Raw genomic sequence first — 7,604 nt, 5'->3', positions numbered from 1 at the left:
AACAAAAATCAAACCCATCATGAGTTTATACCCACTAGCACAGCTAATCAAAAGGTGAGGTAAAAATGGGAGCTCTCCTGCTCAATTGGTGGGAATGCAAAATGGTGCCAGTGATTTGGAAGATGGATTGTTAGTTTATCAAGGGATTAAACATGGAGTTACCATCTGACTTAGCTATTCCACTTCTAGGTATTCCAAGATAACTGAAAACAGATGGTCACATAAAACTTATACACAAATGTTTATATCAGCATTATTAATAGCCAAAAAGTGGAAACAATCTAAATAGCCATTGACAGATAAATAAAATTTGGTATGTCATACAATGAAATATTCAGCCATAAAGAGAAATAAGGTGCTGACACATGCTATAACATGGATGAAAGTTGAAATTTTTAAGCAATAATTGAAGGAAAACAGACAAAAGATGAAATACTGTATATTATATGAAATATTCAGTATAGGTAAATCTGTAAAGACAAAAATTATTAGTTGTAAGAGGTTGGAAGGAAGACAGGATGAGGAGTGAGTGCTAATTGGAATGTGGTCTCTTTTTGAGGTAGAAATGTTTTGAAATTATAATCTTCTGAGTACACTAAAAAACTGCCTTATATACCTTAAAATGGTGAATTTTGTGGTAGGTAAATCTGTGTATATATATATCCACACGTATACACATATGCATACACTTAACAATTATCACTGAGCTACATCTCCAGCCCTTTTAAAAATTTTTTTGAGACAGGGTCTTACTAAGTTTCTTAGTGCCTTGCTACATTACTAAAGCTGTCTTAGAACTTGCACTCTTCTTGCCTCGGCCTCCCAAATTGCCAGGATTATAGGCATGCACCACCACTCCCAGCTCTACTCTAATGTGTTAAGTGTCTATAAATGCAGAAAATGGCTCATTTTTTCCTTGCATTTACCCACTAGTTCAGAGAACCATTTGCCCACAGACCTAAAGGTACCTTGGAAAGCAGGTAATTTCAGTTTTTCTGTGGGCCATAATGGGCCATATGTTCAAATATTCATGTACATGCAGATCACAAAACTTTAAAATTTACCAATAAGGGCAAAACTGAAGTCTATTAATTATTAAAAGTTCTTCTTCTTTTTTTTTTTTTTTTTTTTTTTTAGTATTGGGAATTAAAACTAGGGTCTCAATCATGCTAGGCAAGTGCTCTACCACTGAGCTTCACTCTTACCCCTTTAAAAAAATTTAATTTTGAGACAGGCTTTCACCAAGTTTCCCAGGTTGGCCTAAAATTTGCAATCCTGCCTCAGTCACCTAAGCAGCTGGGATTACAGTCATGTACCACTGTGGCTAGCTAACGTTCAGAGTCTTTATCAATAACACAAGTTTGTTCAAAAGGATATAACCTAAATGCTAATTTTGATTTGATCAAATCATAATGATACCTGTGTTATTCTCAGGACCTGTAAAGACAAGGCATATCCCAGTCCTGATACCATACATGTATCTACAGTCATTCTCAGAGAAGGGAAATGTACATAGAATATATTCTTTAGGCATGTCATGAACTCTACCTTGAGCAGTATCGGTGTTTAGAGTGAAATATAAGGGACTATTGTTCTGACCAGTAGAAATTGTTATGGTTTAGATATGAAGTGTCCTCCAAAAGTTCATGTGAGAGAGTGCAAAAAATTTTGGAGGTGAAATGAGATTCTGAAAGGTGTACCTAATCAGTGGGTTAATCTGCTGATAGGTTAACTGGGTAGTAAGTGTAGGCAGGTAGGGTGTAACTGGAGGAGGTGGGTCACTGGGGGGCATGCTTTGGGGGATATATTTTGTCCCTGGTGAGCAGAAGTCTCTCTGCTTGGTGGTTGCCATGCCCTTATGTTTTGCTTCACCTTGGGCCCAGACTATGAACTGAACATTTGAAACCATGAAAAAAAAATAAACTTTTTCTTCTCTACATTTTTCTTTTCAGGTCTTTGGTCACAGTGGTGCAAAAGCTGACTAAAACAAATATAATGTGAGTCATATAGGTAACAAATTACATAATAGACATATTTAAAAGGTAAAGAACTGGGGGTATAGCTCAATGGTACGATGTTTGCCTAGCATGTGCAAGACTGGGTTCCATCCTTAGCACTGCAAAAACAAAACAAAACAAAACAAAACAACAACAACAACAAAAACCCGGTGAATTTTAATATATATTAAATAGATTGGCATATGTAATAAAATAAACCCACATATCATCACTTTGACATGAAATCAATATAATAAATGGAGATATTTTACATTTTATTCATATTTCATAAATCCTCAAGTCTTTAGAATCTGGTGTCTTATACATATAGCTCATCCCAACTTTCACTATCCACATTTTAAATTCTCATTATCTATAAGTGACTGGTGACTACTGTTTTGAACAGCTTCAGAGCTGTTATGGTAATAAAAGTTATGCTATTTATTAAATTAAGTCTTAGAATCTATTTACTAATCATTGTTCATAAGCTCTGTACAGTATTAACTTATTTAATCTTCACGCAACTCTATGAAATAGATATTACTATTATTTTGTAGAGGATGAAGCCAAATTCCAAAGAGGTTAAATGCATTTACCCAAAGTTACAGCCCAGATGATTCCAAAGCTCAGTCTTTCAACTATTGTAGTCTACTCCTTGGGACCTGCCTACTGTGTCTCTAATATGATTGTGATAAGTGGTAATAAAACAAGTGCTGCTCTCCTGGGAATAGTTTTACTTTGTTTGCATGTATGTTTGCTGGAGAAGGATCCGATAGGATGGAATCATGAACCCCTCAGGCCCAGGAAGTACTCCATGCGCACAACTCAGTAAGTCTCCAGGATTCCTAATCTCCCCAGCCCAGCTTCAGGCCTTTACAAATATTTCACAAACTGGCAATGGTCAAGGGCACCAACACAATGAAAACTTGTGTTGCTGACCATTTTTCCAGTCATGCAACAATTTGCAACAATCTGAAAGTTTGCAGCACAAATTTTCCCGGAGAATGATGCGATGGAAACCAGGCATGCTAACCTTTTCCTTTGACTATAAACTGTTCGTCCCATTTCTGAAGGTCTGACTGAACTTGGTTTTTCTACATTTAGATAAAACTTTGGATTGCTTATTGACAAGAGGATTAGTCCTGCTAGTTGATTCTATCTAATGAAGTATTTTTTATGTTAAATATGGGAGACAGTCCAAATATTGATGTTCTGCCTCAGAAATACTGCCATTTGTACCCTCAACTGACTGGACAGGAATGAGATGGAGAAGTTTAAAGAAGCTATCAGATAAAGAACATGCAGCAAATTCTTTGCAAGTTACAAACAGGTTATAATCTACTATTGACTCTTCTTATCCATTTTCTCTACGCAGAGGTTTGAACAGGGACTTCATATGGTGCTTTAAATCCCTCTTTTTGGCTGAGGGTTGAGCACATGCATTTCTCTCTACTCCCTTCCACTAAAATTAGCGCAAATGTGTATCAAACACAGTCACAAAGGCAAAAGAACAGATGAGAGCACAGAAGATGTAAGTGAACCAAGGTTTAGAAGCTGAAAACAGGCAGGAAGAGTGAACAGAGTTAGGGAAACATTAAACGTATACCTGTCGGGAATGGGGAAGGGGATGTCACTGAGAAGCTAGCTGTGTTAGGCATTAGAACCCAGGAAAGCTCAGGAAACCAAGTGCCATGTCCTGGGGAAGGTAAAGGTGCCAGCTATGACTGGTATTTTGAGTCTGTGGATGGAACAACTGCATCTCAGAGTACATCGCTGTCCTAAGAGGAGACTACTCCTCTCCCAACCCAGAGGAAGACTAGGAGGGGCTGATTCTGCAGAAGAGTTTTGGCCATAAAGCATTCAGACAAGTGAACCCCAGGCATGGTGGAGGTTAGGGGAAGAGGTATAGGACGGAAGAAGAGAGAGCAGGGGAAATGTACACTGTGAATGATGAGTTCTTAGCTCATGGCACTGCTAGACTCCCAAACCACCAGTAGCTGAGTGTAAATCTTTGCCCTATCTTTCTCCTATTGCAAGACTGAATAACTCAATAAGAACCTCACACCAGAGGCTGGGGAGATAGCTCAGTCGGTAGAGTGCTTGCCTTGCAAGCACAAGGCCCTGGGTTCGATCCCCAGCACCCCCCCAAAAAAAAGAAAAAAAACCTCACACCAAACACACACCACCTTCTCATGCAGGCTTCAAATGACTTGGTAGGGACTTGCACTTATAAATGGACCACAAAACACTGAAAAACCTCCAACATGAAGGCAAAGACCAAAAACAAGTAGAAAAAAAAAAAAAACAAATGAAACAAAAATTTGAAAATTTATAAGTCCCTCGTTTGGATGGGAATATAAAGGCTACGACTGGGATAAGTTTTATCCCTTCCTTCCACTATAAGGATGTTTTTCTTCCCTTACTAGAAGATTGCCACCCTTTGTCTCAGAGAGGGGGACCCAGTAACAAAGAAGTCACAAAAATAAGTTTCTTCACTTCTCTCCATCCTCATCTCCACTGTTGTAGCCCAACCACCACCCTCACTTGGACCATGATAATAACCCACCAAAACATCTCTCTGCTTCAGACTAGTCCCTGCCAAATGATACTATAGAGGACATCTAGAATGATGTTTTAAAAAGAATCCAACCATTTCAGGCTCCTGATTATACATGCTCAATGGCTTTTTCTTGAACTTGACATAAAAATTCAACACTGTTGTGCTAGCCAGCGAGGTCTCATATCAGGTCTGTGTGCTTCTTTGACCTCCTCCCCCACTCCCTTGCCATTCCACCATTCCTTCTCTCACTTGTCAGTCACATCCGACTCATTCTGTTCCGAGAGCACAAGTTTCTCCTCACCTCAGGACCATGCCCAGAGGTTCCTGTACATCACTGCTCATCTTATTGTCTCTACCTTCTGTAACTTATGTTCCATGAGAGCAAAAATATGAAATACCTTATTATCACACCATCTATAAGAGTACCTGATGCATAGTATGTGCCCATTAAATTTTAACTGATACATAAAAGCAAAAATTATATTTATGGGGTACTATGTGATGTTTTCATACATATATTGCACAATATTTAAACAGGGCTAAATTTACCTCCTCAAATATTTTTTTTTTTTTTTGACTGGGGATTGAGCCCAGGTGTACTCTATCACTGAGTTGCATTCCAAGTCCTTTTTACTTTTTGAGATAGGGTCTCACTAAGTTTGAGGTTGGCCTTGAATTTGCGATCTTCCTGCCTCAGCCTCCTGAGTCACTGGGATTACTGGTGTGTTCCACCATGCCCATTTCTCTATCATTTCTTTATAGTGACAAGTATTTATTGAATAATGAATTTGGAACACAAAAGTTTCAAAGTTTCAAGGCAAAGTGGTATAAGAGGAAAACATTTAAATCATTAAGTAAATTCCACTGGGGAATATAAAAACTATTGATGTTAGTATCAATATTTTCCTTGGTCCAAGTAGGTTTCAATGTGGAAAATTTCATTTTACCAATGTCAATATCCTGGCTTTCCTATTATGTTATCTATCGTTTTGCATGATGTTATCATTGAAGGAACTAAAGGATAAAGATTTCTCTATGATTTCTTAAAATTGCATGGAAATTAATAATTATTCTCAAAATAGTTTAATTTTTAAAAATTCAAATCTAAAGGTATGACAACTTGAAATTCATTCAGCCTGCTCATGTAGTTCCACCCTGAAATGCATCCTCCTCTGAACGTGGTGAATGCACACTGATGGAACTGCAAGGGTAACACAGAAGTCTCCCTTTACGGTAGGTGATACATTTTTACTGGAGCTGAGAATGCTGGACTCTGTTCTTAACCACTCATGGCACCTGGCCCATAGTCAGTGTTCAATAAATATTTATCAAATGAGCTAATTGTTTGAGAAAGTCAAAATGACATCCAGGCTGTCAGAAAGAACTCCTAGCAATAATGTCTGTCATGGCATTCCTACATCGAAAGACACCGGCACCTAAGACAGGTACAAATGATTGAACTGTTCATAAAGCACTTATTCCTAAACATTAAAGTACTTAAAATACACAGCTGAGCCTTAGCCATGTTTGTCTAATTACCCAATTTGATACAAATTGCATCACATACTAAGGTAGAACAAAGACTGAAATAGTCCTGGTCTTATTAATAAGTCAAGGGCCCTTTCCAAAAATTGACTGGTGTAGTAGTTCCCATTTACTTAGTTTGTAATTTCAACCAGGTTGCAAAATAAATACAAATTTCTTTTTCCTTAACAATATCAGACAGAACATCTGTTCTTACTATAGATTTGAACCTCAGTCTATGATTTTTTTTTCTTTCCTTATCAAGAACGTTCCCCTTTTCACTTAAAGAATCATTGCTCTTGTGCTTTGGGACCATTAGTAAGTAAAATTAGGGTTACTTCAAACACAAACAGTGTAATACTGATAACCAAGTAGATTTTATATAACTTATTATAGAATATTGTTAAGATTGTTCTACTTCATTATCAGTTGTTAACTTCTTACTATGCCTAAATACTCTTTTAATACCGGGGATGGTATCTAGGAACATTCTACAACTGAGCTATATCCCTATTGCCTTTTTTTTTTTCTTTCTTTTTTTTTTTTTTTTTTGCAGTGCTGGGGATTGAACCCAGGGCCTTGTACTTGCAAGGCGAGCACTCTACCAACTGAGCTATCTCCCCAGCCCCCCTATTGCCTTTTAAAAAAATATTTCCCAGCAACTCAGGAGGCTGAGGCAGGAGGATCACAAGTTCAAACCTCAACAATTAGGTTGGCCCTAAGCAACTTAGCAAGACCTTGTAGCTAATAAAATATAAAAAAAAGGGCTGGGGATGTGGCTCAGTGTTAAGCATTCCTGTGGTTAATCATTAGTATAAAAAAATCTTTATTTTGAGATAGGGTCTCCCTAAATTGCTCAGGCTAGCCTCGACTTGTGAGGCTTCAGCCTCCCGAGTAGGTGGGATTACAGGTGGGAGTCACTGCACTAGTAATTAACCACATGAATAAACCCTATTTGACTTGTCAACCCTGGTAAAGGACAAAATATCTGCATATGTTGGGTATATTTTTTTCTTATTTAGCATAGAATTAATGGGTAAAGCAGCATATTATTCTATTGTCTCAATCCATTCAACCAATTTGAAAAAAATCTAAAAAACATTTTGGGATTATCCTATAAGATAATATTTAAAAATTGTTATTTCATTTATGATTTTATAAGTTACAATCCCTGTAAAGTTCAAAGTTAGAATTGACTCCTGAAATTCTTATATAAAGCAAGTTCTTTAGAGCATTTTTTTCTCCTTATGTAACCATAAATACTTTCTCTTTTTTCCCCATGAAAGAGGAACTTTATTTTTTCCCACAGACTGCCTAAACTAAGCTCTAAACCAAATGAGTGGCTGCTGCCCTTGAAACTGATTAGTGAAACAAAGCATTCAGCCCAACACAGGAGTTGATTTAAACCGATAAAGAGCAGGAAATTCAGAGCCCAAGGTAAAAGCAGCTCCTGACATGCCCCATTGTTCCTTGGCATACCAGGGCACCCATCACATTAGGTGACCTCATATCTCATCTGGACT

This window comes from Sciurus carolinensis, chromosome 6 (genome assembly GCF_902686445.1).
Source record: "Sciurus carolinensis chromosome 6, mSciCar1.2, whole genome shotgun sequence".
Classification (NCBI taxonomy): Eukaryota; Metazoa; Chordata; class Mammalia; order Rodentia; family Sciuridae; genus Sciurus; species Sciurus carolinensis.
This window is presented reverse-complemented; position numbering follows the sequence as displayed.